Consider the following 7068-nt stretch of genomic DNA (forward strand, 5'->3'; position numbering starts at 1 on the left):
TGCTGGGGTGTCCTGCCCCCTTTCCAATGCAGCACTTGGGTATTTGGACCTGACTGCAGAAATCACCAGCATCAGTCAGACACTTCCCAGCCAGGTATCAGTGGCAGCAGGAGAAGGCCACTGCAGAAGATTCTGAAAAACCTTCAAACACAGGGCAGCCCTTCTTCCCCTTCCCAAAACAACCAACCACAGCTGTGAAGAAGAACCCACAGCCTGACCACTTTCCATTACAGCATGTGATGGTTATTGCTGTGCTGGGGAGGTTCTTACCACCCAGAAACATCTTGTGGGAAATGAGCAGAGCAGGGGGCTCCTGTATTTCCTTTGCTAATTTGCCACTTTTGCAAGCGTGGAGCCCTTTTTCCAGGCTGCAGCCACAGACACAGGAAGAGCTGTTTGACTCCTTGAGCAGTGATCTTGTAGCTGCTTAAAAACCTGCCTGTGGACAAGCTGGAGGTCCCTGGCTGGGGCTGCTGCAGGGCAGAGTGAGAGTGGGTATCAATGCTCTTTGGAGCCTGCTGAAGCCTTGTTCACATTAAAAAGCAAATGAGTGGGTGTATATTAAATATACACAATTAAAGTGGTGTATATTTATATTTCTGTCTAAAAAGAGCTCTCCCACAATCCCACTCCACTTATTTCAGCAGAGTGCTGAACTGCCATTAATTTACAGCCACCAGAAGAGAGAAGAAATTAGAACATTTGACTTCTTTAAATAAATATTTTCTATTTTAGCGCCCAACACTGTGCACTTCCTCCACAACCCAGGCAAAAGGTATCAGCGAAGGTTGACAGTACTTGCAACAGTAAAAACACATTTTGAGAAATCCCTGTCAATTTCTGGGTGTTTGTGGAACTGTGAAAGGCCACCCTGTGCCCCCAAAAGAGCTGTCACCAGCAGGAGCCTCCCAGCATCCACCCTCGTGGTGACACGAGTGGGAGGCTCAGCTCCCCCCGGTGCAGAGCTGGGCAGGAGCTCTGCCCTCCTCAGCCCATCAGTCTGCACTCACAATGATCCTGCTGAGGAAAAAACCAGCAGGGCTGAGAGGTGGGGAAGAGAGGGAAAATCAAGGCTCTTCATGCACTTGGAGTCAGGCAGGGCTAGAGGAGCTTTCAAGATGGAGAAGGGAATCCAAGTCATGGGGAGCTGGAGATAAAGTCTGAAGTTCCTTTTCCCCTCTGGCTCTGTGTTTGTCAGGTACAGCCCTTCCCCAGCCTGCTCTTTGTGTGCACCAGTGGAGACCCAGCTCTGAGTTCACCCCAGCTCTGTGCTGCTCCCAGGGGCTCAGGGAGCCATGCCTGTGCCCAAGAGCAACCCTGGGATAAAGCCCTGCTCTACTTTATGAAAAGGGAGGGAATGAGTGTTCAGCTGAGCAGGAGGTGGTGCTCCCTCCCTGCTGTGGGCTGCACCCCCACCAGCAGCCCCTCTGGTAACCCCTTGGCCACTCAGGGGGTCAGACTCTGCTCTCATTTGGCCAAAAGCCACCCCACAAAATGCTTTGGGGGGACACTGGCAGGAGGGAGAGCGAGGGGAGCCAGCCCACCTTCCCTCTTCACGACGTGCAGCTCTGCCCGCCTGTGCAAACCCCAAAGCTCTTCCTGCTGTGGGAAATGCTGTGAGCCTTTGGTGGAGCAGCCTCCTCCTGGGCACGCAGCTCCACAGCCAGGATCATGTCCACAGCCAGGCTGACAGCTGGCCAGGGGGAGCAAGGCTCTGGCCAGAAGGGACATGAGCTTCCCTTTCAGCAGTTCCCAGAGGAAATGTTTGGGCAGTGGTGCCCATAACGAGGGGCATTACCTTCCTGCTGTTCTGCAGAGGCTTGTGAAAGCCAGGCACTGCCTGGCACTGCACTGCCTGCAGCAGCTGGGGCCATTTCTGCTCTGGCCCTTCTCCCCACAGACACATTAATGAAATTACCTCTGCTCCAAGGCCATTGCTGGCCCTGCTGGTGCAGCCCAAACACTGTCCTGCAGTTGGCAGTCAGGGCTGTCAATAACCCTTCTGCAGGATGAAGTCCCTGTCTCTGAAGCACTTGCATCAGTAGCCCCTTCTGTTCATTGTTAATCTCCAAAACACGACTGCAGAATGATACAGTTGGTTAAATGAGAAAATATATTTTTTCAGCCACCCTGCTGGCACTCATGCTCTGTTGTGCTGCCCATGACCATGTGTGCACTACAGTGCCCAGAGAGTCTCCCCATTTGGCCTTACCTCACTAGTGTGACTTGCTGGTGAGGCTGTTTGCTGTGTCAGCCACCCTGTCTCACTTCCTCAGCTCCAGTTTGTTCCTCTGCTCCTCCATATGGCTCAAACGAGGGCTCTGGTGCTGATTAAAAAGAACTTTAAAATATATCTGGTTGAATTCACATCTTCAAAGGTCTCTGAGAAATGTTAATCTGTATTTTGGAAAAAAAATAATTAAGAAGTACATTTTGGAAACAGGTCCTGTTTCAGCATATGTGATGAAAGGTGAGGAAGCAGAGGGCTGGAGAGATGAGTGAGGTGTGGGAACCCATTTTCCCTCCTCTGGCATGTGTCTGGGGCAGTCACTGGGGGCTCACAGGCACCTGCCCAGGCTTGGCCCTGCCTGGTGACCATGGGCAAGTCCAAGTGTGTGGGAAGACACGGGAAAAAACTGAATTACAGGATTGGGACGTGCCTGCAGAGCACCATGGCAGCACAGAGCAGCACGTGGTGGCACAGAGAGGGACATGGTGGCACAGAGAAGGGCATGGTGGCACAGAGAGGGACATGGTGGCACAGAGCAGCTTGTCCTGGCAAGTCCACTGATGTGGGACTCAGCCTGCCAATTAGAGCTGCCTGAGAAAAGCAGTAAGAATGAACAGCAAGGTACCAACCAGCAGCACTTGCAGATGCCCTAAAGGTGATACAGGTTCTTTTATGTTCTCCTAAATTAGATTCATGGGAATTCATGTGGCAATGCCAACACTGCTGGCTCAGGAGCACTACATCATCCTTTATGGGCACATTAATGTGGGTTTCAGTCTCTGTCACATTTAGTATCAGCAATTATTTCACACACAGCTGTAGATCAGCTCCCTTTTGATCACAATCTGCCACCCTTTCCCACCATTCAAATTTATAGCAACGTTAATAGTTCAAAAGTAATTGTGTTTACTGTGTGCTGGGTTTCAGAGGGGAGCAACACTTCCTGAGCAAAGACTCCAGAAAGCACCAAAGATGAACTGAATGTAAGCTTTTTCACTCCCATTAACACATCCTTGTCTATTGGCAGAAAGTTTCCATTGCAGCTGTGAGAAAATAATTCCATGGATTATGTCACATCAATTCAAAGTGAAATTCAAAGCCAGAGAGAAAGCAGAAAAGTATTCCCTGTGTTCTTACAGAAAATATCACTGCTTCAATTAGGTGCTACAGATGCTTGGGGTAAACATATTTTCCACTGGTTTTCTTAGAACCATACCCACTTAAATCTCCAATATTCTTCTGCATGTTCATTTCTCATCCCAGTTTAATACCACGCCTCTGGGTGTTAGTGGTTAAGGGGATACTGCCAAGCAATGAAAGCCAAGGAAAGCTGGGATAAGAAGGGAAAATATGGCCTTTAGATAGTAAATAAACTTTTCAGCCTTAATGTAATGGCTGCTGTCAGCAGAGGGGAAAAAAATAACCAGTGCTAGTTGTACTTTTCAGTTCTTGGACCATGTGAATGTCCAGCCCCCCAGTTTTGAATCTGCTCCCAATCCAATGGAAATAATGCACACAACTGAGCATTCAAGCCTCTAATAAATCTCATCTTTGTGCAGAATCCCTGGGATTCAGAACAAAACCCAAACTAGATAAGACTTCTCAATATTTCAGTAAATACCATCCCTCCAGTAAAATCTCCAATTCTAGGAAATCTAGACACTCTTTTGATGTAACAATAAGGTTGGAATTAAAACACTGAATAATTAGTACACGTGAATTGCACACGAATACATGTCACACATCTATGGGTCTCTTCAAAACAACAACCACAGTCTGCAGCCTTGTGGCATCCCAAATATGAATGCTCTGAAGACACAAACCTCCTCTCCCAGCAAAATCCTTCCCAGAAAATTTTCACCCCAAGTTACTACCGTGTGTATCCTTCCTTGCAAAAGCGTGGGCAGAGGGGAAGAGGGGAAGCAATCACTGTGTTTATAGGTGTTAAACTGCAGCTTACTTTAGAGCTAAAACACCCTGGCAGATGGTACCCAGCATCTGGGAGAATGCAAATGCCCAGATATAAATTTGTTTTCTTTATTCCTCTTTATTGGGACTCCATTTGGTTACAGTGTATTGTGGTAAGATCTATTTCCTATGCTTGTCTCTTAAATTTAAATCTCAAAGCAACGTTTATAAACATTACAACTTATCAGTTATTGCTGTAGTGCAGAATCACTAATCTGAATTCAGATCAGCCACAGCGTGCATAAATATGTCACATAAAAATACATCTAACAACACTTTCCCAAACAAACATCTAAGATTTTTTTTTTAAAGAGATGGTTGAGGAAGAAGAAAAAAATAGATTACATTAGCATACCTCATGAAAACAAACGGTTTGACCTTGTAGGAATAAAGGTAGGAACAGCTCCATTAGTCAAGTAAAACCCCCTAAAATGATAAAGGTTGGCTGTCTGGGGGCAAGAACCATCTCTCTTCATTCCTCCCTGAGAGCAGCAGGCAGCAGAAGCCGAGGAGGGCTCTGCTCAGCCCTGCAAGAGCCCTGTGCCACAGGGGCTCTGCCCACAGTGCTGGGCAGCACGCCCCAGCAGTGCCCTGAGCCTGTCCCTGCTGGCCACCAGAGAGCTGTGAGGGCCCCAGGGCGAGCAGACCCAGGGTGGCTCCGGGCTCCTGCCTGGGGAGCCCTGCTGGCCTCGCTGGCTGCAGCAGCACAGCAGCTTCCCACCCCATCCCTGCCCTGTAATTAGTGTGGGTAAGTGGGAAAATCTGGGTGTACCTGCTCTGAGTGCTGCTGCAGCTCCCCCAGCCCCTTAGGGATGCCATGCAGATTTTGATTTTCATCAGTGGTGCTGGAAAACCACAGGACCTCTTTGTTTAGGAGAGCAAGTCAAGGCTGCTCCCAGCTGAAACACTGCAGGAGAAAACAACACTCAAAATAAGATAGCTTCTTCCCAGCCCCAGCACCATGCTAAGAGCCTTCTGTGCCAACTTTCCTGGGCTGAGGGGAGTGAGCAGCTCTATTTTGCTTGCTAAATTAGCAGCTAAGGGTATCAAGGGCTATCTTCAACAGCTGTACACCTGAAAAACCCAGAAAATATTCCCACCAGAGGCCTGGGAGTAAGAGACTTGGAGACATGTCCTTTAAAGGTTGGATCTCTCCTTAGCATTGCTCTCTTCTTCTGCCATAAACACAAGTGAGAGCAGACAGACGACAGGAGGATGCTGCTGCAAAACCTGCAGACAATCCAGCTGTTACCAGAAATGTAGATGGAATGGGAATATTTTCTTCAAACCAAGTAAAATCTAATCCTAACAGTTTGTTTCCACAGCCCCATGCCCTCTGTGGTGCATTAGCTCCAACCCCTTCCCTCCCTCAGTGCCACATCCATCTCCAGAGGTCTCTGTGGAGGAGCAGCATCACTGCTGTGCACAGGCTGCTCCCCATGCACGGGCTGCTCCCCATGCACTGGCTGCAGTCTCTTCCATGCACCTGAAGCCCTTCCTCCCCTTCTCCAGCCTGGCTGCTGGGCTGGCTCAGCTGCCTGCACCAGTCTCCAGCTGCAGCTTTCACATTTGGGTGGCAAGTGCCAGTCCCACACAGACAGACTGATGAGAACTCTTACCCATCCCAAAGCATTTGGAAATCAAGTTGCTGCACTGTTTGTCTGGTTCTGAGCACCTCAGTTATTGACTAAGTTATTTCCCTACTGCTGCCCTTGTGTTACTGGTGGTAGCTGTAGATTTCCTTCCTGCCCCCTCATACCAGGGTGGTTCACTGCTCCCCACAGTGGCATCTGTCCTGCCCACTGTCAGCTCCAGCACCAGGCACAGAAGACCCCTGGCCAGTCTGGTGGAGGCATCTGCAGCCCCCCAGGTCCCTTGGGGCTGTCTCAGGGGTTTTGCTGTTCCTGAGGGTGTCACAAGCTGCAATAAGCTAAAAGAGGTCTTTTACACTCCATACCCACAATGGGACATTACTCTGCAGTGAGGTCAGGTGCTGTCCAAAAATTTTCCCTTATCTCTGGCCAAGTAAATGGCTGCATGCATGGAAAAGAAAGAAGAGAGAAACTTCTTTTTGCAAATGTTAGAGTGGTCTGCAAGAAATTCAGAGGCTGACAAGATAAAATGAGAGTGTGCTTTTAATAGCAAAAATATGTTTTCTTTGGCCTGAATGCAATCCAGGGTTTTCCAGTGCTTCAGTGATATTAATTATTTAAGAGGCACAAAAAGAGATCTGAGGAAATTATTCCTTCTTCCTCCTATTCAGTGAAAGGGTACAGCCAACCCTGGGTCTGGGATCACAGAGGGATTTTTCATCTGTTCTGAAAACATGATTCTTAATTTTCCCTTCATTTCCTTCCTGCTAATGACCTCCTTGTGCACAAAGCCTGGGGTTTATCCATGCTCTCTTAGCAGGAGCCCAGCTCTGGGTGAGCCCAGTCTGAAGTCCCTGGCCTGAAGACAAGCACTGACCCTCAGGGGTGCAGCTGGAGCCCACCCAAACCTGAAGCCAGAAGTTTCAGTTCTTTATCTGGTGTCAGGAGGGAGGTGTGGGGTAGAATTGCTCCCTTCCCAATAGCAGGTAAATGCAGCTTGCCTGGAAGGTGCCACAAGGACCACAGTTCACTGGGAATGACCTCTATCCCTGCTGTCTGCCCATGCCCCCAGACCCTGGTGCCATGGCTGCTCATCCTGCTCTCCCCCCTGGCCCTGCTGATTAGAAATACAGGCAATTAATCTCCTGCCTAAACTAACAGCAAATTCTTCCTGTCATGGCACAGGAACTGCTCGGAGGAATTGTCCTGGGAAATTAAGAGCTGTAACAATTTCCAGAAGCCAGTGAGTGTACAAGCAGTTTCCAGGGCAGATGATTC

This window comes from Haemorhous mexicanus, chromosome 10, assembly GCF_027477595.1.
Source record: "Haemorhous mexicanus isolate bHaeMex1 chromosome 10, bHaeMex1.pri, whole genome shotgun sequence".
Lineage (NCBI taxonomy): Eukaryota > Metazoa > Chordata > Aves > Passeriformes > Fringillidae > Haemorhous > Haemorhous mexicanus.